At 51.6% G+C, this 24,344-nt stretch overlaps 1 protein-coding gene across 1 annotated transcript in view; it reads right to left on the reverse strand.

Moving 5' to 3' along the window:
* The window catches only part of LOC149852945 (DLA class II histocompatibility antigen, DR-1 beta chain-like), a 106,336-nt gene that overhangs the window by 49,584 nt on the left and 32,408 nt on the right, over nt 1-24,344 (reverse strand). The window lies entirely within an intron of this gene.

A 24,344-nucleotide genomic window follows, 5' to 3' on the forward strand; every position in this document is an offset into this window, starting at 1 on the left:
GGTGCTGTGTGTGAGGGGGAGGCGCTGGGTCACGGGTGGAAGTCGGTGCTGGTCCCAGTCACGGGCCAGCTGGGAACTGTGGGTGTATCAATTTAGTTGCAGGCTGACTGTGTGCTGCAACTGTATGAGCCACGGGGCTGTTTGGTTTGGGATCGAGGAGGCAGAGTTGGGAGTGAAGCAAAGGCAAATTTATTATAGCTTACACACGCAACAGTTAAGAGAAAGATAAATGCAACAAGCAAGTAATGTGGTATTAAAGAGCTAATGGGAAATAATAACAACATCTAGGTGAATCAATTCTGTTGTAGGCCACCTGCGCACTGCGAGGGTCTCAGCCACTGGGCTGTTGTAATAATCGCAGGAGACTTCAACTAAATCCTAAGTGAGAGTCAGCAGCACCCGGGGGATAGGCAGGGACAGATCCTCCAGACCACTGAAAAAACTGTAGAGTAAATTGGATGCTTATCTTGCTGGGATCCTATGACCCCAGCTGTCTTCCTGCCCTTTGGGTGGGGGGCTGGACTCGATGATCTCCCGAGGTCCCTTCCAGCCCTAATGTCTATGAAATCTATGAAACTGATCAAGGACCACAGCCTACTGCACGCTGGGAAAGAAGCCCAAGGCCTCGGAGGAAATTTCACCCAGTGGACCCCACAGGAAAAAACAAGTCCCAGGTAGACTTTGTCTTCCTCCCCAAGGGGTGGAAGGAAAAGGAAACCTGCTCTACGCCCATCTCTTTCTCCGACCACTGGCTCCTCATGATCCAGGATGAACTGGGAGGACGGGGGAACAGGCAGAGAGGTGTGGAAGTGAAACACTAGGTGTGGAAGTGAAACACTATGGGGGTCCTTGGTCCTGGCATTTCCTGCGGCTGCTGTGCCACCAGCAGTCCCACCAGGCCTCCCCAACCCTGGCAGAGTGCAGTTTTAGTAGTCATGCCCAGGGCCAGGGGCATCATCCTTCCCAACAGCCCCAGCCCATACCTCCAAGTTCATCCTGGCACAGAAGCTCAGCACAGACATCTTCTTCCTCTGCTGACTGGCGATGCAGTGAGTACCCACTTTAGCTCTGAGAGCAGGGCATTAAATGGCTTTTTTTAATTGAAAAAAAAGGAAATAGTTGCCAATGAAGTGAAGAGGGTGGCATGCACTTCACCCCCACCTGGAGCTTGGGGAACCCCAGCAGCGGGAGGTTCACCATCAGGAACACCAGCTGCTCCCCCAAACACGGATCCAAACAGGTGCAGTGGGCTATCACTACATCCCCAGCAATGCTGAACACCCTTTCACTCTGAGAACTGATTGGTGGACAAAACAGGTGTTTGGGGGTTGTGGCGGGCAAGTAGGGGGCGCTCCTGCATTGAGCCACCCACCTCCCTGCACCCGCCCACCTTCCAGGCTCCGAATGCCTCCCTGGGGGCGCCTTATGCTCGGCCGACCCCTCTCGCGGAGCACACTCGCTAGTCTGGGGGTAACATCGCTGCCACAACCCCGAGAAGGGACTGCCTCAGCCCTGTGTCCTCGGGGAAACACAGGCCTAATAGTCCGACGGGTACTAGACCCAGTGCAGGCACTTGGGCACTTCCCCAAGTCAGGGGGCAAAAAGCAAAGTCTCCCTTAGTCCGCAGACCTAAGGGGTCTCTTAGACGTACTTTAGACCCACCCCTCAATAAGTCTCCCACACCAGTCAAAAAGGAGAGCTGTATTGATTACAATGGGTAGGGGAAACTAGGGTACAGGATTGAGCAATATCTTAGAAATCCTAAAGAGCAAACAGTGTGGCTGAGGTAGCCTTTTGATCACGCATCTGTGTTACTGCCAGCTAGATATCTAATCCGATTGAGTAGCTTACTCACAAGCATCTTCCAGAGCTCTCCCGTTTCCCCTCTGGAGTCTGGGGGTGAGAGAGAGAGCTGGGTCCCGATGGCAAGGCTCCTCTGTCTCCCCTGCTTTGCTGCTGCTTCACCTCATGGCTGAAGAGAGAAGAGCGAGCCTCCTCCCCCCCCAGCCTATATAGCCCCTGTGACCTCACTCACCTGGGCCAGTGGAGGTCAGCCCCAGTTGGCTGTCAGCCAACCAATTTGAAATGCATCACCTGTTACCGGGCAGATTCCAGCTCCCGAGGTAGATGCCCCTCGCCCAGGTGGCTGATGCCAGTCCCGTAGGCAGAGGGAGCAGGTTCCCCCTCCCTCAGGACTGCAGCCAGCTCAGGTTCCCTAAAGAGACAGGCTGAGGTGTGAATCCTCTGCTGGGCCATCTAATTACATAGTCACAGGGCAGAGATTTTGGGGAGAAACCAAGGTGGCTTTCTGCCACACTGGCAGCATTGGTTGGAGAGAGGAGCAGCCCTGGAGTGGACTCCAGGTCCCACTTTTTTCTCCTGCTGCCATTGCTGCTCATTCTAGCTGGGGTGGATGGGGCTAGAGCACGTGCAGGGATCCAGAGAGCATGCTGGAGGGACCCTGACCCCCAACGTGGGGTGGGCTAGGCTGGCCCCTACCCGTGTGGGTCCTGTCTGGTTTCCATGGGGCTGGTGCCACTGGTGGTGGCAGCCAGAAGGAGCTGCCACTGCTGGGAAATGGAGCTGCCTTAAACGCGAGAGTTTGAGACATGGTGCATGCCCAGAAGTGTGGGACATGCCATTTGGCAGATGATGCCTGGACCAAGCGACACTTAGGGACCCACTATAGGCTGGACAAAGTCCCTCCATGGGTGGGATCTGGCCCACAGGCTTTATTTTGCTCACCCTTGGCAAGTTCAATGAGTCTAGTTAAGGTCTTTAATCCTGAAGATATTGATACTCCTGAACCACCTCTTCCATCTTACACAGCATGGCTCTTAAGCTAAGGATCTATAGTCCCCAGTGCCACCTTTCAAACCCTTCTTGAAGACTGAAGACCTGTCATGACCAGGACATTTCTCCAGGTTTTCAAGACTTTGGAAACATTGACACAAGTGTCTTTTTGAGAACCCCTCAGCCAGTTCCTTTCAGACCCTCCGCTGTCTTCATGTTGGCTTGCTGACTCAAACATTTGCATCTTAGCAGGTAGTTCACATCCTTCTTTGTTGCATGCTCTCAGCTTGCTTTTTCCATCCACAACAACGTACAGGATGGATACATCCTTCTTCCTGGTTCCAATAAAGGCACCACAAAAGGAGCTACCCAATAGTTCTGCCTTTTCCTCACTGCTAACTACACCGTCATCAGCTGTGGCTTGTACTGCAGAAATTAATACAATTGGATAGTGCATGTGTGTGTGCATGTGTGTGTGTGTGTGTGCGTGTGTGTGTGTAATACATTTTTTAAAACTGATCAGTAGACAATATCTGATTCCTTTTGGCTTCCCTTAGTATTGGCCTATATTGGTTTTATTTGATATGTTTAACTTTTATATATTGACAAATCCGACTTGGGGATTTGGGGAGCAGGAGCGGAGGGAGCAGGGTGCACGTGTGTCGCTCACATGAGCACCCCTTACCTCGGCGGTCGTGGCGGTAGCAGCAGCAGCAGAGGAGACAGCGGCGGGGGCAGCAACAGCTGATTCCCCCTAAGGTAAGTGGGGCAGAGGTCACGGCAAAGCTGAGGCGGATCCGGAGGGGACGCCCTTCTGTGCCGCCTTAGCTCGCCCGACAGGGAACCACGCTCCCGAGCCACGCGCAAACAGTGCTCGCAAACAAGCGTGCTCTGTAAGGGCGCCCTGGCGTTTGCACCGGTGTTCGTGTAAGGCGGGTGCGAGGTAGCTGCACAGAGCGGCACCCCCAGGGAGCAAAGCAGCGGGTGCACCTCTGCAGGCATGGTGATGCAGACGCGGAGCGCAGCTGCCAGGGGCCCACCCAGGTGCTGCCGCCTGCCGTGGGCTGTTCTGAGGCCCCCACCCAGACGGAGCTCATGGTGGAGTCGGTGGTCCCTTGCCCCCTGTCTGTGGAGGGGCTCGGTGGGGTCCCAGGGTGGGGTGGGGCCTGGAGGTCTCCTTGCCTGTCCCTTCTGGGCATGACTTAGGGCCCTGGAGGAGCAGGTAAGTGAGCTCCAGGCTGCGGTGAGCAGGCTGAGGGGGATCAGGGATGCAGAGGACGAAACTGATGCCTATTTCTATTCTCTGCAGGCCCGGTCGCCCACTGTACAGCCCCCACAGGAGACGCATCCAACACAGGAGTGGAAGAAGGTGCCCAAATCCAGAGCTGCTAGGCCCAGAGCACTGAAAGCTCCCCAGGTTCAGCTGGGAACAGGTTTGATGCCCTGGCAGCTGTGACGGAGGAGGACGGTGGAACGGCCCCTGGCAGGGACGATGCCACTCCCCACACAACAGGCAATGGGCAGAGAGTGAACACCAGGAGGAAGAAACGCTGGGTCCTGGTGATTGGAGACTCCATCCTACGAGGACTGGAAGGTCCCATCTGCCGGCCCGACCCTTGGACATGACAGGTCTGCTTCATGCCTGGGGCTTGGGTCAGGGACATCACGGAAAGGATCCCAGCCTACATCTGACCTGCAGACCAGTACCCCGTGGTTGTCGTCCATCTGGGTACAAACGACGCGGCCGGGGCATCCCTGACCGCATTATGAAGGATTTCAAGGCTCTGGGGGACAAGCTGAAGGAGACAGGGGCACAGGTGGTATTTTCCTCTCTTCTTCCGGTGAGTAGGCGGGGACAGCGACACGAGGCCTGCATTGGCGTGGTCAACCGGCGCTTACACAGCTGGTGCCGCCAGGCAGGCTTTGGGTTCCTTGATAATGACCCATGTTTTCAGGCGGGGGACTTGCTGGGGTGGGATGGGCTTCATCTCTCTCCTAAAGGCAAGCGTGTCTTCTCTTCCAGGTTGGCTGATCTCGTACGGCAAGCTTTAAACTAGCCTCACCAGGGGAGGGGGCCGCAGGATGACGAGGAGCCCCATCCAAGCAGGACAGGTGACAAAGGCAATGAGTGCTAAGGTAAGAAACGGGGGTCCAGACAGTCTCCCTAAATGGCGGGTGGCATACACAGTCTTGCAAGGCCTTAAATGCCTATATACCAATGCTCACAGTGTATGGGGAATAAACAGGAGGAACTCACCCTCAGAATAGCTAGTTCAAATCCAGATATCATAGGGCTAACAGAAACGTGGTGGGATTCGTCCCACGACTGGGCAGTTAGCATTAGGGGCTACAGGCTTTACAAGCAGGACAGAGAAGGAAGGAAAGGCGGGGGGGTGCTCTATGTCAAGGAGCACTACGCATCCTCTGCCAGCAGAACGGGGTCAGAGGAAGGGCAGGCTGAAGTGCTCTGGGTTAAGATTCAAGGGGACCATGGGGAGAGTGATGTGATGGTGGGGGTCTACTACAGACCCCCCCAACCAAGGTGAGGAGCTGGACCGGGAATTTTCGGGCCAACTTGCAGTGGCACTTAAGGCCAGGGATGTAGCTGTCATGGGTGATTTTAATTACCCTGATATCTGCTGGGAGGAACAGTCAGCCAGCATGGACCGTTCCAGGAGGTTCCTAGCTGAGATACAGGACCTCCACTTAATCCAGGAGGTGCATGGTCCCACCAGAGGAAACGCCCTGTTGGACCTGGTCCTGGCCACAGGCGATGATCTGGTCGGGGCCTCCAGGTTCTTGATCACCTGGGTGATAGCGATCATCGCTTGCTGGAGTTCACCATCCAGCGCAGGGTGTCAAGGGCCTGCAGCAAGACAGTAGCCCTAGACTTTAGGAGGGCCAACTTCAACAAGTTAAGGAGACGGTGGGTGAGATGCCAGGATCCTTGAGGGCAGGGGAACTCAGTGTCCAGGGCGAGTGGTTGCTCCTTAAGGAAACGATACTCAAGAAGCAAGGGGGGCAAGAGTGCCCGGAAATCTCCCGGGCTCACGAAGGGCATCCGGGAATGCCTGATTACCAGAAAGGCAGCATACACCCAGTGGAAGCGGGTGCTATCTCCAAAGAGAAGTATGCCTCCTCTGCTTGGGCCTGTAGCGGGGCTGTCAGGAAAGCTAAGGCAGACATAGAGCTTGGACTAGTGTCCAAGATCAAGGATAATAAAAAGTCCTTTTTCAAATACATAGGGAGGATGAAGAAGGCACCGGGTAACGTGGAGCCCCTGCAAAGTACGCTGGGCAATCTGGTGGTTGCACCAGAGGAGAAAGCGGAACTCTTTAACCAATTCTTCACCTCCGTTTTCTTGTGCAGGGACTGGGACTTCCCCGCTGGGATGCCAGATGGACTCAAGGGGAACGCCTCCAGACCTCAGGTTGGGGAGGACCAGGTTAGAGAGCTTCTGGAGGGGCTGGACATCTTCAAGTCAGCGGGTCCAGATGCTCTCCACCCCAGGGTGTCGAGGGAGCTAGCTGGGGTTATTGCAGGGCCCTTGGCGTGGCTTTACGAGTGCTCGTGGTGCTTGGGCCAGGTGTCGGATGACTGGAAGATAGCTAATGTGGTCCCCGACTTCAAAAAAGGGAAGAGGGAGGACCCGGGCAACTATAGGCCCATCAGTCTTACCTCTATCCTTGGGAAACTCTTTGAGAAGATCCTCAAGGAGCACATCTGTGCTGGGCCGGTTTCAGGGATGATGCTCAAGGGCAACCAGCACTGTTTCATTAGGGGCTGGTCTTGTCAGACCAACCTGATTGCCTTTTATGATCAGGTCACAAAGGCAATGGATGCAGGTGTTACCGTGGACGTAGTCTTTCTAGACTTCAGCGAGGCCTTTGACATCGTCTCCCACCCCATCCTCATTAAAAAACTAGGCAACTGTGGCATTGATGCCTACACAGTCAGATGGATTGCAGATTGGCTCAAGGGTCGTACTCAGAGGGTGGTGGTCGCGTCGTATTTGACCTGGGGGGAAGTGGGCAGTGGAGTCCCCCAGGGCTCGGTCCTGGGGCCTGCGCTGTTCAATTTCTTCATCAGCAATTTGGAGGACAGGATGAAAAGCAACCTGTTTAAATTCACTGATGATACCAAAATTTGGGGTGAAGTGAGCACGCTAGTAGGGAGGGAAAGATTGCAGCAAGATCTGGATAGGTTGCAGGAGTGGGCTAATAGAAACAGGAGGCGTTTCAACACTGACAAGTGCAGGGTGCTGCACTTAGGCAGTAGAAACCAGCAGCACACTTATAGACTGAGAAACTCCCTTCTTGAGAGCACGGAGGCAGAAAGGGATCTTGGGAGTCATTATTGACTTCAAGTTGAACATGGGCCGACAATGCGAGGTCATGGTTGGCAGGGCTAATCGCACCTTGTCGTGCATCCACAGGTGCATCTCAAGTACAGCCAGGGAGGTGATCCTCCCCCTCTATGCGACGCTGGTCAGGACACAGCTGGAGTACTGCATCCAGTTCTGTGCACCCCATTTCAGGAGGGATGTGGACAACATTGAAAGGGTCCAGAGGAGGCCACACGCATGATCCAGCGACTACAGGGCAGACCCTACACTGAAAGACTGCGGGACCTAAACCTGTTCAGCCTTCACAAGAGAAGGCTGAGGGGGAACCTGGTGACCATCTATAAATTCACTAGGGGGGACCAGAAGGGTTTAGGGGAGACGCTGTTTCCCCTCGCGCCCCCTGGTATGACAAGGAACAATGGACACAAGTTATTAGAGAGTAGATTTAGATTAGACATCCGCAAGAACGACTTCACAGTTAGGGCAACTAGGAGCTGGAACCAACTTCCTAGGGAAGCGGTGCTGGCTTCTACCCAGGGGGGCTTTAAGAAGAGGCTTGATGCCTACCTGGCTGGACTCATTTGAGTCTAGTCTTTTCTCCCGTCCAGGCGGGGGTTCAGGCTTGAAGATCTACAAGGTCCCTTTGGCCCAACTTCTATGATTCTATGATTTATCAAAGAACAAATTGAATAGTAAAAGCTGAAGCCAATCCCCTAAAAAATACATAAAGACAAACATTGATCTTTAATCAACACTGCTCTCTTACGCCAAGTCAATGATCACAGAGGAATCTTTTATTCTTTCCTTCTCTTCTTTTCAATCTCTAACCATTTCGTTATGATTCAGTGTTCAGCTTGGGATTGCCTTGACTGTATATAAGAATTCACATCCTCTTTTCCCCACCCGCTGCCCTCAGAACTCTGCATAATACAAAGCTTACTATCACAGTCCTTCCAAATGTGTTCTTAAGTGTTAGCTAATAGAACTTGCTCTTTTCTTCAACATTCAGAAACATTTCTAAAACTTCCTGGTTTGGAGGTAGGTGAAGTTTATTTTTCTGGAATCTCCAAGAACTTGCATCAGTTTTCTAAGCAAGCAGCTTTCCCCCTTTCCCTCTTGTAGAACACAGCCTTAATGGGACAATTTTTCCATTACTCAAAGCTTCCAAAGTTTTTGAACCCAGCTGGTGACTTCAGGGCTGTCCCTCTCTTCCAGAGTTTTGCAATTTAAATTCTTGCAGTCGGTAGAAGGTAAGTCTGTTGGTTATGACTCTCGTGTCGCAGAGTTCTCAGGAAGGTTCAGTAAGAAGAACACTAAGGCCGCGTCCAGATGAGTGCAGATGTTTGGCTCCCTGAGGACAACTACCACCACCACCTTGCATGACTCCTAGTTGTCCCCAGGGAACACCCATGTCACGCACCCTCTGGTGTGTGCCAGGTTACCCCGGGTGGAGTCGGAGATGTGGGGGCAGCAACTGTGCTGGCCCCAGCAGCCTGTCCTGGGGGCCAGGGAAGCTGTAGCCAGCTGTCAGCTGAACTGTGGCTTGCGCCATCGATCTCTGGTTTTTGGTGGTGCACGCTGCCTCCACGTGCACTGTGCTGTTTCTTTTCTCTGCAGGATTTTTTGACCCCAGGAAATCCTGCATGCCTTCCTCCCCCAAGAGACAAGGTGCAAGAAATGCCTGAATGTGCAGTACATGGCACTGCAGACAAGTCTGTAGCACCACATACTGCACAGCAGCGCTCATCTAGACAAAGCATAAGCCAGGGGTGGGCAACATTTTTGGGCACAGTGCCAAGAACATCCACAACTGCAGCTTGTATGATGTTGGTGTACCAGGGACATGAAGTGGAGGAGCCATGAGTGGCCCAGTCCCAGTTCTGGCAGTGCAGCTCTGGCCCCATCCCTGCTGTCTGCCACAAGGCGCAGGTGCCAAGCAAAATGGCTTCACGTGTCACACTCTCACACCCATGCTGGGGGTTGCCATCATAGGCTGACACCCAAATAGGGTGAGATCCCATCAATATAGGATATCAAAATAATTTTTATTTTCATGCAGATGGATATGTGAGGACCATTGTTCCAGATGGTTCCTGTTTTTCAGCACTAATTTCTGATCCAATCTTGAGTCCTTTTATTATAAACTAAGTCTTTTTTACAAAGCTACGTATTTTTAAATTTGTTTTTTATAATGCAGACAATAGGCATATATGTTTCATAGGTGTAATCAATATTTTTTTCAAATTCTGTCAGATTTCTATCTAGTTTCCCTTTATTTGGGCATGTGTTGAAAAGTGTCTCAATTGAAGGTACGGGGGGTGGGGAGGGGATAGGATTGTTATGTCTCCTGTCATACCTCTGTATTTCTTCAAAAGACCTAAATCTGACCACAAGCTCATCACCTTCACCATCCGCCGTAAAGCTAGCAAGTCAGTCAGCAGCACAGAAGTCCTTGACTTCAGAAAAGCCAACTTTGACAAGCTCAAGAGGCTTGTCGGTCAGGCCCTCAAGGACCATGACCCCAGGGAGATGGGAGTTCAAGAAGAGTGGCTGCTCCTCAAGGGAGCGATCCTCAATGCACAAGCTAAATCTATTCCAACAGAGAGGAAAGGCAGCAAGAAGGCACAGCAGCCCTCCTGGCTCTCCAGGGACCTAGCAGACCTCCTGCGGCTAAAAAGGAAAGCCTACAAAGGATGGAGGACGGGATTCACCTCCAAGGAGGATTACTCCGCGCTGGTCCGGTCCTGCAGGGAGCTAACCAGGAAAGCCAAGGCTGCAACTGAACTCCAACTAGCTTCAGGCATCAAGGACAACAAAAAGTCCTTTTTCAGATATGTGGGGAGCCGGAGGAAAAGCAAGGGCAGTGTTGGACCCCTGCTAAACCAGATGGGGCAACTGACAACTGACGCCCAGGAAAAAGCCAACCTATTAAATAGGTACTTTGCATCAGTCTTTCATCAGTCCCATGGGACGCCCAGGCCTGCTATGGGACAGGGAGATCCGGGTGATGGGGATCCCCTACCCTCCATAAATGCTGACCTCGTGAAGGAACATCTTGAGGAGCTGGATACCTTCAAGTCAGCCGCCCTGACAGTCTCCACCCCAGGGTACTCAAGGAGTTGGCGAGCGTCATAGCCCAGCCCCTGGCACGGGTCTTTGAAAACTCCTGGCGCTCTGGTGTAGTGCCCGAAGACTGGAAGAAGGCCAATGTGGTGCCGATCTTCAAGAAAGGGAGGAGAGTGGATCCGGCTAACTACAGGCCCATTAGCCTGACTTCTATCCTGGGGAAGATCTTAGAAAAGTTTATTAAGGACGCCATCCTTGAGGGACTGGCCCAGGCTAACATCCTAAGGGATAGCCAGCACGGGTTTGTTGCGGGTAGGTCTTGTTTGACCAATCTCATTTCCTTCTATGACCAGGTGACCTATCACCTGGACGAGGGAGAAGAGATTGATGTCATATATCTTGATTTCAAAAAAGCTTTTGATATGGTATCCCACGATCACCTCTTGGCCAAACTGCCCAGTTGTGGCCTTTGCTCCAGCACGATCCGCTGGCTGGGAAATTCGCTCTGTGATTAGACCCAGAGGGTTGTAATTGATGGCAGTCACTCATCATGGTGCCCTGTGACCAGTGGGGTCCCTCAAGGCTCTGTCCTGGGACCCATCCTGTTCAAAATCTTCATTAACGATGTGGACATTAGAGTCAGGAGTGGAGTGGCCAAGTTTGCCAATGACACCAAACTTTGGGGAAAGCATCCACGCCAGAAGATAGGCGGGTGATCCAGGCTGACCTGGACAAGCTCAGCAAATAGGCAGACAAGAACCTGGTGGTGTTTAACACCTAAAAATGCAAGGTTCTCCACCTTGGGAGGAAAAACCTGCAGCACCCTTATAGGCTTGGCAGTCCTACGTTGGATAGCACTACGGAAGAAAGAGACTTGGGGGTCATCATTGACCACAAGATGAACATGAGCCTGAAATGCGATGCTGCGGCTAATAAAACAACCAAAAAGCTGGTTTGCATCCATAGATGCTTCTCGAGCAAATCCCGAAACGTCATTCTCCCCTTGTACTCGACCTTGTTGAGGCCACAGCTGGAGTACTGCGTCCAGTTTTGGGCTCCACAATTCAAAAAGGATGTGGAGAAGCTCGAGAGAGTCCAGAGGAGAGCCACGCGCATGATCAGAGGTCAGGAAAACAGATCTTACGATGACAGGCTGAGAGCCATGGGACTCTTTAGCCTGGAAAAGCGCAGGCTCAGGGGTGATCTGATGGCCACCTATAAGTTTATCGGGGTGACCACCAGGATCTGGGGGAATGTTTGCTCACCAGAGCGCCCCAAGGGATGACGAGGTCGAACGGTCACAAACTCCTGCAAGACCGTTTCAGGCTGGACATAAGGAAGAATTTCTTTACTGTTCGAGCCCCCAAGGTCTGGAACAGTCTGCCAGCGGAGGTGGTTCAAGCACCTACATTGAACACCTTCAAGAGTAAATTGGATGTTTATCTTGCTGTGATCCTATGACCCCAGCTGACTTCCTGCCCTTTGGGCAGGCGGCTGGACTCGATGATCTCCCGAGGTCCCTTCCAGACCTAATGTCTATGAAAGTCTATGAAATGTGCTGCGTTTGTTACTTGTGTTTCTGTATCTCTCCCTTCTGCAAGCCCTCACCCCCAGTGGAGCTTTCTTGCAGGACTCAGTTCAGTGGGGCTGGGTCCCTCTCGTCCCCAAATCAGTCATACACACAAACACACACAGATTAACGTGACACGCCTGACCTGGCCAGGTTGATCAGCATGGACAGGCTGACACCCTCATATGCCAAGAATCAGTTCATCAGAGCAACAATAACCCCAGTCAGACACAAGCACACAGTTAAACAGAAGACCTCTGAATCCAGCCGGGTGTCCAGATGACTCCCTCATGGGCCAGCATTCGGTTCATTAGGGCACATCTGAGCCAAACTGGGTCAATCAGCCTGTACAAGCTGATCCCCTGATGTGTTTCGAACTCAGCACATCCCAATCTTTTAGTCTCTTGATGAGCAGACCCCACAGTATTTCTGGGCTTCACAGGGATCTTTAGCTTAGGTAAGAGGGGCGTTGCTGCAGAGCAAGTGGGGAAAGAGAAGTAAAGAAGGCAAAATATACCCAGTTACCACCAGTTTGACTATAAAAGTTATTTATTGCTAAGTAGATGAAATATATATTGACACCAGTAGTGATAGACATGCAAAGGAAAAACAAACACAAACAGTCACAGTATACCCTAGTTTTACTAAGTATTTGGGGAAACTTAGCTCAAGCTTAATAATGCCGTTCAAGTTCAGAAATCTCTGCTTAGAGAGGGAGAAGAAAAGAGAGAGAGAGCTGGGATCTCACCAGCCCAAGGCACTCGGGTTGCAGAGCCGACAAGTCAAAGTTCTCAGCACGATCCTTGAAGGGAGACGATCTGCCTCCTGCCGCCTCTCCAGAAGAAAGCGGGTGGTGTCAGCACACACTGCTGCTTCTTTTACAGATTTTTATACCCCGAGTTCAGCTTCTTTCAAGCATTCTCAACAGTGTAAATCAAATTGTCTTTTCTAATGACAAGGGGTTATCTAGGTGGAACATCTCAGGAAACTGATTGATGCTCAGGAAACACCTGCTTGGAGCCAGCTTGTCATTCCTAAGGATAGCAGATATACTTGATGGGATCTCTCTTGGTGTCTTCAGAAACAATAGATTGCAGCATCAGGGTTTTGGATTTTTACTTGCTGTCAACAAGCCTCAGCTTAGCATGACTTTTCCAGATCTTACTACAGTCTTTTAACAGACTTAAGGCACTTATTGGAGTGTTCACAACCTGTTGTGGAGAGGACTTCCACCCGTCGTCTCGGGAAAAGTATGACAACACTTGTGGACAGGGCTCCAACGGGCTGGACGCTGTGATGAACTCTGTACCATTGTTCAAATGTTGCCCGTACCCCTCTGACTCGGTCTATTGCCTCAGCACTCCCTAACCCGGCAACCGAGTTGTAGCCAATTAAGTTTACATCGGCCTCCCCTAGTGGGACCGGGGAATGTCCGGCCTGAGATGCCCAATAAACTTACTTCTGCTTAGAGGTGTGTGTGGGAGCGGGGGAGAGGAAAAGTAAATCCACATTAGAGCTGGTCTGATAAATGCGGAGCTGGGTGTGAGGGTTGATTAGCATTTGGAGCACAGCTTCCCCATCGTGCACTGCTCCCCTGCTTCGCTGGTCCCAGAATTCACTGCAGTCTCTGCTTCAGGCTTTCTGTTCTCCATCTCTCATGTAAATGAATGGTCATCTGGTCCCATCTCAGATGCAAACGAGACCTAGGGCAGTGGTTTCACTTTTGTCACCCTTTTCTGGAGGGTTTTAGGTTCGTCTCGCACTGCATCTTAATCAGCTTCTGTTTAGGTAGAGGAAGGGGGCGATTCTTTGTGAGTCAGACAGTCGGTGTCCTGTGTCAGGCTCCCCAAGAACATGGAGCCGACAGGTAACAACTGGTGAAATCCCTTCCAGAGTCAGTCCATTTCTAGCTTGTGAGTTTTGGGGGAGAGAGCCAGTTTCAGATGGTAAAGCTCCTGTGAGTCCCTCACATGGCTGCTCCACACCGCAGGGCTGCTGCCCCTCCTCCTGGGCAGTCCTAACTTACATAGCCCCTGTGACCTCATTCACCGGGTCCAGTGGAGGTCAGCTCTGGTTGGCTGTCAGCCAACCAATTTGAAATACATCACCTGTTGCCGGGCAGATTCCAGCCCACCAGGTAGAAGCCCCCCACCCAGGGAGGTGATACCCCTCACGTAGGCAGAGAGAGCAGGTTTCCCCCGCCCCCCCCCCCCCCCACTGAGAACTGTAGCCAAATCAAGTTACCTACAGAGACAGGATCAGGGTGGGGTCTCCTCGGTGCTGGGCCCATCCTAATCAAATGGTCACAGCTCAGAGAGTTTAATCACATTGTCACAGGCAGAGATTCTGGGAAGAAATCAAGGTGGGTTTCTGCCACAGGGGCAGCCACAGCAATGGGTGGATCCTTTTGGTGGCAACTCCTTGTTGCTTGGAATGACTGAAAGAAGGTCTGACGTCATCCAGAAATGCTGGTTTTAATGCAGTGCTGGATGGGTGAAATGGGGAGCCTCTGCTAGAGACGTGGCTGTGATCTCACCTCTGTGCCCAGCACTGGTAGGACCATGCTTAGGACACTGCATCCAATTCTAAGCTTCAAGAAAGATGCACACATCCCAGAGGGACCCAGAAATAACCAGGAGGATGGAAAACCAATGTCACAACCTGGGGGTGTCAGGAGCTCAGTCTCCTTAGCTTGAGGGGAAGGGCTTCTATCCCTGGGTGCAGCCACCCACAAGTAGCCAAGGGGAGGCCTTTTGCCCTTGTTCACAGTCAGAATTAGAGCCACCAGCTAGAAATTGCAGTCATATAAGGTAAGTGTTGACATCAGGCCAACTTTTCTAGCAGCAAGTGATTAATAATTGGAACAGCATTCCCAGGGTGGGGTGGACTCACTGTGGCTTGCAGTCTTTTTAGACTTGTGCATCTCCAGTTTCATCCTGAGTTTACGCAGCAGATACCATGCATTTCCTATGCCCTGAAGTCAATGGGAGAGGACTTCAGGAGGTCCTTTCTTGCCTTGTGCTCCTGATTTTTCTATTGTGATGTGGGAGCTTTATCATCATGACATTGTGTGTGCACCTCAATGGCCTGCTCTCCTCCAGTTTCTAGGAGAAACTCTGCTGTTTGGGAGCTGGGTGTTGTTACAGTTCCCTTGGCCTGGGGAATCTGTGACATCTAACTCCTCTCCTCATTCACCCCCTCCTTTTACTCCTGGGGAGCATCAGACTACCCTCATCACAGCAGCTTGTACCACTGTCAGGTCAGCTATGAGAGAACTACAACCTACTCCTGAGATGCAGGGCACCAGCCAGCTGCAGGGAGCAGGACTGAGATTTGTGGTGGTGTACAAATTAGCGGGCAGCCTTTTCCCCTTGACATCAGTAGACTGGTCATGGCTGGACATGGGACAAGGTGGTCAGTGCTCTGCGCTGGTGTGGAGAATTCGCTTGTTTGATGACAGGAAGGAGGGTCTTGGTCACATGCTCAGAGTGACACCGATCATTGGCTTTGGGGCCAGGAAGGATTATCCTCTCCAATTCAGACTGGCCGGCCCCTGGAGTGCACTGTGTGTGTTTTGGGGGGTTGCTCTGCCCCTATGCAGTTTGGGGCATGGTCACATGCTGGGGCCTTCTGATCACATATTCCCTAACCAATTCGTCCAGTTTCAGTCTTTGCAGGAGGATTGGGCCCTGGGATCTCCTAGATCTCTGCCTGGGGCACCTCCAGTCTGGTGTCCGGGGGACTGGAACACTCTGGTCTAACTACAGCTCAGTGCAGGAGTCGTCTGGGGAAGGTCCTTCACCGGAGACACCTGGCAGATAGACTAGCCCATCCAGTGCTCTCCGTCTGTAGGGGACAGAACCAGGAGCAATGACCTCAAGCTGCAGCAGGGGAAATTGAAGTTGGAGATGAGGAGGAACGTTTTGACTGAAGGTGGTGAAGTCTAGAGAAACCGTGGGATCTCCATCCTTGGCAGTCTTCAAGACAAGGTTGGCCAGACATTTGGCTGGGATGGTTTATTCAGGGATGAGCCTGCCTTGAGCAAGGGGCTGGACTTGATGTGACCTCAGGATGCCTTTTCCAGCCTGGCTTTCCTATGGATCCATGATCCATTGGTCCCAGCTGGCATGGAAGTCCAGGAAGCTCCCTGACATGGGCTCAGCACTGACTCCAGAGGCATTCCTCCCCCACCCATCCCAGCTGGGATCTGGGTGAGGGCTGGGGCGGCCTTGACTGGAGGGGGCACACAGACCTGAGTCTCATAAAGGTGAAAGCAGCCCAAATCTTGGCTCCATGGGTCCTGCTTCTAAGCATAACCCTTGGTACTAACTCTTGCCTCCAGCCCATATTTCTCTCCTTAAGCCAGATCCCAGTGTCAACCCCATCTTTCAACCCCCTGGAGCCCCTGCCTAAGTTTCTGAATTGACCAGTGCATTGACAGTACTAGCCAGGGGACCCAACCTAAATCCTAACTCCCATGGGTACCTGGCTTTGTCACCCCAGCTCCCGACTTTTTGCTATGTCAGGGTGAGAGGGAACCCATGCTCCAGTCTCCCCTGGTGTTCAGACCTTCCCCCACTGCTCTGCACTCCTAGCCCCTGTTGTGGCTGAGCTGCTCCTGCTGCTCGGGGGGAATTCTGCACCACTGGACACGTGTCACTCCACCCCCCCCCCGCTCCAGGAATTTGAACCTTTTCTCAGAATTGCTTCCTCTTCAATGCTTTGCCTGCAAGTTACTGCAGTCTGGGCCAATCTGCCAGCAGCTCTCAGCAGCAGCATCTGGACTTCATCTGGGCAGGGTTACAGCAGACACCAATAACACTCCACACAAGCTGGATACCGACATGCTACAACAATATTCAACTTTTTACCAGTGACATCTCTGAGGCTGGATCACCGGGTTTGCATATCGTTATTTGTTAATAAATAGCTTACATGTGTGGCAATTTATAATTTATCACCCGATTAACACACTCATCACAAGAGAGTTGTAACATGTCTTGGAAAAACTTGGCTGGAAAGAGTCAAATCTAGTGTAACCCTCTGTTCATCCCTGTCTAAGCAGTCCTAGACAAGTGTGTGTCTCCCAGACCCATGGATTCTGTGCAGACCCCATTTCCCTGTACTGTAACCCTAGGGACTTTGGCACAAAGCTTACAATTCAGGTCCCGAGATCCCCCATTATTGCTTCCTGTCGGGGGGGGCGGGTGCTATTTCCATATAAAAGCCTCCCAAATGCAATAGTGAACTGGGCTTCCCTAGAGCCCAGGTCATTCCAGAGGGGTCGGGCCAGGGTGGATGCCTAGTTTTCACATTGGACTGATTCTCTGTATCCTGTAGGCTTAGAAGATGGGGATACAGAGTCCTTCATCCCTGCAGCTCACCTCCCTGCCCTGCAGGATGCTCTGAGAAAATGCCTTTCAGGCACCTACATCTAAGACTGGCCCGTCAGCCTCCTGACTCATGGAAGGCCTCAGCTGCCTCGACCACCCGGCCTGTGACCCCTGCTAGACCCGTGTGTGGTTTTGTGGATGCCGTTGTGCCGGGACTCTAGACCAGCTCCTGTCACTTCTAGGGGGTTTCCCACTTTCTCTGATGGGAACTTCTCTGCCAGCCTGCTCTTATAATGGCAAGGCATGATCTTGATGTCATACCAAGCTTTCTGTTTCTGTTGCATTTCATCCATCCTAAGACTGCAGCCTCAGTTGCAAATCTCAGTGAGTCCTCTACTCAGCCAGCTTAATCTGACACCAACCATGAAATTTGGGGTGGGGAGAAAAGGGCTGGAGGAGAACTACATCTGCTGGGATACTAAAGAATGGGTTTGGACCAATGTGCCTATTAGCTACTTCAACCGGAGACAGGAGAGCTTCAAGTTGAGTGCATGGATCAGCTGTTTTGCTGCAACTGTGTATGTGGATATAAGCCAGCCAAGTCACGCAGCTTTGACCCTCAATGAAGCAGGCTAAAGTTAGAATAATAGAAAATTCGGGTTGGAAGGGACTTCAAGCGGTCATTTAAGCCTTGCTCAAAGCAGGAACAGCCCCAACTAAATCATCCCACCCAAGGTTTTGTCTAGTTGGTTTAAAAACCACTAAAAATGGAGTTCACAACCTCTCCAGGAGACCTGTACAGTGCCTTACTGTCCTCCTCTTGAGAGATTTTCCTAATATCTAACCTAAACTTCACTTGCTGCAACTTGAGACCATTGCTCCTGTTCTGTCATCTGGCACTACTGGGCGCATCTACATGTGCCCCCCATGGTGCAGTTGTTACTGTGCCTCATTCAGTACTTGCTTAAGGAAATACTAATTGATGGCACAAGAACAGCTGTTACTGCGACATCCCAGTGGTGCATCGTTCTTTTTAGCAGCTGCGGTGGTGGATTTGGTCGGGCTTCTGGCCTGCTTGACTAGGAAAACAGCCAGAGACCAGACGTGCTGATACTGCTGATTTCAGGTACACGTTCTGAGAGAAGGAATCCTGCATGCCGCGTTTTTGTCTTGATCCCTGTGCACGGATGTTAAGTTTATTTTTCTCTCTGAGAAACCAGAAACTGATAACTATTTCTATAAGCACAATGTTTCACTCCTGTTCAAGTAAACTGCCTGTATGTCTGTGATTTACTGTCCAAGGTCATATTTTTTTCTCTCTCTGTCTTAAGTATAAATATGCTTCTAAACTTATAGAGTTTGAGAAATCCTTTGAAGCAGACAAGTGGGTGCTTCCCCTTGCTGTGTGGCATTCTCCCTGTGATCACGAGGTAGCCCTAAATAAAGAAAAGCTGGCTCTGCCAGTTCTGATTCAACCACAACGCGAAGTTTGATTTCTTCCACACAGCTATGTCGCTGTAGTGATGTGCAATAGCAAGGTTGCTTGTCTCTACCGTGCTGTTGTATCGGCACCACTGTGCTTGACGACACTGTGTCACCATAGTGACGGGCTATGTCACCATATAGCTATGGTCCCATGGCATCATGTGTAGATGTGCCCACGGAGAACTGCCCAGCTCCATCCTCTTTGGAACCAGCCCTTAGGGAGTTCAAGGCTGCTATTCAGTTCTGCCCCCTCTCCCTTCCCCCCACACCTCTACCCCCCAGTCTTCTCTTCTCCTCTCTAAGTTGTAGCAATTTTGCAATGTTTGTATGGCTACAGAGGTAACACATCCATTGGAAGAGCTCATCTGTTTCTTTTGATTGCGATAGTTGTTGCATCTGCCTGTGCTCACTGTTTCCCCTCTGGCGCACAATCTTTTAGAAGGGCTCAAAAATCCAAACAGACACAACTCAGTTCCCAAATTGATTTTTGAATTCTAGAAAGACCAGAAACAATTACCAAGAATTCAAATGCTCCAGTACTTGGTAAAAAGGATGCCCTGCACAAGTGGCCGCAGCAACTGGTTTGGAAGAAACTCCAAGGGTGTCTGCACTGCACGTGTACCCATATTACCCACTTTGCTTCCAACAACTAGACCCATAACATGTTCCATATGTCCTTCAAGCCTGAAAGCTGTTTTGTTATCTTAGGTTGACCAATGTATGAAAGAAAGAAAGTTCAAAGTGTCCTTCTACCCACCAGACCCCAATAAGGAATGCACATGTGCTGGGCATTTATAAGAGCATTGATAGGTCCCATTTTTTCTGATATGTTCCCATAGACAGCACCAAATGCAAGTAACAACTGTGCCTGAAGGCAAAAGGACCATGGTTCAAGTTCTTTCAACTTTTGCTTAAGTATGAATATAAAACATTCTGGAAAATTAAAGTTTGACTAACAAAGATTCCTCTTCCCCCACTCGGTCTAGCAGAGAGAAGGTGCAGACTCAGAAGAAGCTTGTATGTGGCTATGTTAAGGGGCCCTGGACTCATTGCTTTACCACAGGTGGCCTCACAATTTTCCGACCCATGTTGTGATAGACCCAATGACCCATTTCCGACCCATACATGTTTCCACAACAGTTCTCCTACAACAACACTGTCAGGGATGGCCACAAAGCCATAGGGAAGTTTCTGTTCCTTCCCACTGTGCCCTAAATGAATCTTGGCAGTTTCAGCCACAAACATTAATGGCTTCTTTACAGGGCCAGTGTATCAGTGAGTATCGGGGTGGGCAATTATTTGGGCCTGGGGGACACATGGGCATTTTCGGGGAGTTGGTCATAGGCCAGGTCAGCACCCTGCCTCCTCACACACATACAACAGCTCACCATACTTTCCTATGTGGAATAGGGCCACAGGTGGTTGGGGAGGTTGCATGGGCATTGGTGTCCTGGCAGGGGTGTGTGAGTTGCCCAGTGGTTCCTCCCCACTGCTCCGCTGGATGCAGGGGCCTGGCGTGGTCCAGAGGTGGTGCTGGTGGTGGCATCATTGGTGGTAGGGAGGAGCAGCCCTGGAGTGGGCTCCAGGTCCCACTTGTTCCTCCTGCTGCCACCGCTGCTCATTCTAGCTGGGGTGGATGGGTCTAGAGCACGTGCAGGGGTCCAGAGAGCATGCTGGAGGGACCCTGACCCCCAACATGGGGTGGGCTAGGCTGGGCCCTGCCCGTGTGGGTCCTGTCTGGTTTCCATGGGGCTGGCGCCACTGGTGGTGGCAGCCAGAAGTTGCTGCCACTGCTGGGAAATGAAGTCCACCCACAGAGCTGCTTCAACCTCAGGAGTGCATGTCCAGGAGTGTGGCACGTGCCACGTGGCAGACGATGCCTGGACCAAGCAAGACTGCTACCTGCTACAGGCTGGACAGAGTCCCTCCATGGGTGGGACCTGGCCAACAGGCTGTATTTTGCTTAAACTTGGCAAGTTCAATGAGTTTAGTTAAGGTCTTTAATCCTCAGTATATTGATACTCCTGAACCACCTCTTCCATCTTACACAGCATGGCTCTTAAGCTAGGGATCTGTAGTCCCCAGTGCCAATGGAATAGAACATTAATTTCAGCCACACTGTTCATTTTACCTGGTGCAATTTTATCTAAGCGTGTCGTTTCACATTCTGATGAATTCTTTTCTGAGTCTACTAGCCAACTGCCCGTCATGAATGAGGGATTTCAAAGGAGCATTTACATGGCCGGTCCCAAGGGGTGGCCCTGCCCCTGCCCCTGCTGCTGCCCCTCACTACCAAGCCACAGCCACAGCCCCGCCAGCCCTGCTGCTGCCCCTCACTCCCAACCCACTGAGCCCAGCCCTGCCAGTGCCCCTCCCTGCCCCCAGTGCCCTGTGGCCCCCCCGTAACTCTGCTTGAATCACCCAAAAGGCTGACCTCAAACCCGGAAGCCCTTCCCCATCGGGGGCACTTCCCTTCCAGCAGCCAGCCACAGAAACGGTGGGAAACCCTCCCGTGGGAATTCCCTTCCCTGGCACCTCGCAACTCTCCGAGGCCGGTCGAGGCTGCTCTCATTCCTCAGACCGAGGCATCTCCTCCCTCAGCCGGGGGACCTCAACTGCTCAAGGCTCTCCTGGCCTCCGGCCCTCTCTTGGCCCTGTGCACAATCCCATTCACCGATGGCCCCATACCCCACACGCCTGGCCTTGTGCGAAGGTTGGAGACCTGAGCTGGTGCGTGCAGCTCCGGGGTCTTGATCCACTCCCTGACCCTCAGTGCACTGATCTGTGCACGGCGTGCCCTGCCTCATGCAGGGGTTGGAGACCCAAGCTGCCGCCTGCAGGTCTCCTGGACCCTCCATGCACTGGCTGTGCGCTGACGCCATGCTCCCTCCTGGCGCGGCTGGGGAACACAACCGCTTGCTGTTCCCTGTCCAATGAGTCATCTTTGGGCTCTTCCAGGGCAACTGCTCTGCCCTGCTGGCCAGCTCTGCCAGCTCTTCTTTGCCCTCTTCTCCATCCCTCATTGCAGCCGCCCCTGTGCCAGGCACACTGCCTTTTTTTTCCCTTTGGGGGCTTCTTTCTGGTCCAGCTCTTCACCACACCTCTGGGTAGGGGTTAGGCAAGCCTCCCCCCTGCCTATCACCTGCTTGGTGGGGGAAGGGGATATACCCCACCAATCATTTTGAACTTCTTCAAAGCCGGCAAGCCCGCCACAACTGGAATGTCACCAGGGAGGATTACATCCAGCACAGAAGGGACCAGGTAGGGAAGGAAGGTGGAGGTCTATACAACAATGGCCTGCACTTGTAGGGAGATTAGAAAAGCTAAGGCAGTGACTGAATTTCAGTTAGCAAGGGGAATCAAGGACAATAAAAAGGCCTTCTTTAGGTATGTAGGGAACAGAAGGAAAACACATGGAAGTGTGGAGCCACTGCTAAATACCTCAGGACAGCTGGTTACTGACACTCAAGGAAAAAATGAACTCCTGAATGACTACTTCTCTTCGGTATTTCACTGGACCAAGGGGAAAATCATGCAAGATAAGGTTCAGATTGGTTATGGTGGGACTGACCACCTTCCTACTATTGACGCTGAGCTGGTAGGTGATCAGTTAGAAAAGTTAAACATTTATAAGTAATCAGGACCAGATGAACTTCACCCAAGAGTGCTGAAAGAGCTGGCTGAGATCATTGTGGGACCTCTGGCGAAACTCTTTCAAAACTCATGGCACTTGGGGGAGGTCCATGAAGGCTGGAAGAGGGCCAATATTGTGGCCATCTTCAACTGGGCAACTATAGGCCAATTAGCCTAACTTCAATCCCAGGGAAAATTCTGGAAAAATTCATCAAGGAGTCTACATGCGATATGCTTGTGGAAGGTAGGATTCTGAATGACAGCCATCATGGCTTCATCATGGGCAGGTCTTGTTTTACCAATCACATCTCCTTCTATGACCAGGTATCTTGCCACTTGGATAAGAGAGAAATGGTTGACATTATATACCTAGACTTTGAAAAGGCCTTTGATCTGGTATCCCATCATGTTCTCATGGGAAAACTGGAGAATTGTGGGCTTGATTGCTGGTCAGGTGAGTGGGAAGCAGGCTGCGAGGAAGGACCCGGATAGTTCTTCTGAATGGATCTGCGTTGTCCTGGCAAGAAGTGGCCAGTGGTGTCCCGCAGAGGATGGTGCTTGGTCCAGTGCTTTTCAACATCTTTACCAATGATTGGAAAGTGGGGGTGGAGCTCATTGGCTAAGTTCGCAGATGACACCAAGCTATGGGGGAGCGTGGTCATGCTTGAAGATAGGCTGCAGATTCAGGTGGACCTAGACAGGCTGGCAAGCTGAGCGCATCGGAACCAGATGAAGTTCAACACTGAGAAGTGTAAAGTGCTGCACCTGGGGGGCAAACAACCCCCAACATGCTTACAGGCTCGGCGATGCCAATTTGACTAGCACCATGATTGAGGGAGACCTAGGCATGAACGCTTTGTGCCTCCTGAGGTTGGGGGGACATGGCGACCACTTGCAGTCGGTGGCAGAGGGGGCATGGTGGCGGTGAGTGGGAAGCACCCACAGGCAGCTACAGTGATGTTGGTGGCAAGGGTGGGCCATGCAGGGACTGCCCTCAGGCGGCTGCAGCGGTGTTGGCGGGGGGCGGGGGAAGGCGAGCAGTGATCAGCGACCGCCTGCAGACATCACCAGCAGTATCGGTGGTGGCCAATCCCAGGGGGTGCCCCATCAGTCTCAGGGGGTGCACGTGCACCTGCATGCACTCTCCACACTTCACCAATGGACATAGGGGTAATAATAGGGCATAGCACGAACTTGTGGAGTCAGTGCGATGCTGTAGCCAGCAGAGCAGACAACCGATACAGCTCATGTCAAACCATGGAAGTGATTCTTCCACTTTACTCAGTGTTTGTGAAACGGCAGCTGGAGCAGTGTGTCCAGTTCTGGGCGCTGCACTTCAACAAGGACGTGGGCAAGCTCGAGAGAGTCCAGAGAAGAGTCACCGTATGATCAGGGACTCGCAAGGGAAGCCATACAAGGAAAGGCTGAGGGACTTGGGCCTCTTCAGCCTAAAAAAGAGAGGGCTGAGAGGGGACTTGGTAGCAGCTTACCTCTACCTCAGGGGAGTAGATCAAGGGCTCTGTGAGCGACTGTTCACCAGGGCACCCCTGGGGAAAACAGAAGTAATGGCCACAAACTCCTGGAAGATGCTTCAGGCTCAACTCTAGGAAAAACTTCTTCAGGACCAGGGTGTCCAGACTGTGCAATAAACTCCCCCCAGAGGTGATGCAGTCACCTACCCTGGACATCTTCAAGAGGAGACTGGACTGTCACATAGCTGGGGTCACCTAACCTTGAGTTGTCTTCCTGCTTAGAGCAGGGGGGCTGGACCTGATGATCTTGCAAGGTCCCTTCCAGCCCTTTATAATCTATGAATCTAGGAATTGCCTATGCATTATCAACTCTGTTTTAGTCTATGTTAAATATATCTAGACAGTATTTTTTTCTAATGTATTTGCTAAGACTGAGGAAAAAAATATTCTCTCTTTGTTTTAATAAAAAATATAGGTCATTATAAGGCACCAATAGGTATGCCCTTATGGATTTTGGAAGTACCACCATATATGTTTCTTTCCAGGTATCAGAAGTCCATTTTTATTATTCAACTTCTCATTAAAAACTTCAGATAATAGGTGCACTAATACTGATGCAAAACATTTGTAAAACTCTGGAGGGAGCC

The sequence above is a fragment of the Crocodylus siamensis genome, chromosome 15 (assembly GCF_052110815.1).
Source record: "Crocodylus siamensis isolate JL-2025a chromosome 15, ASM5211081v1, whole genome shotgun sequence".
NCBI lineage: Eukaryota > Metazoa > Chordata > Crocodylia > Crocodylidae > Crocodylus > Crocodylus siamensis.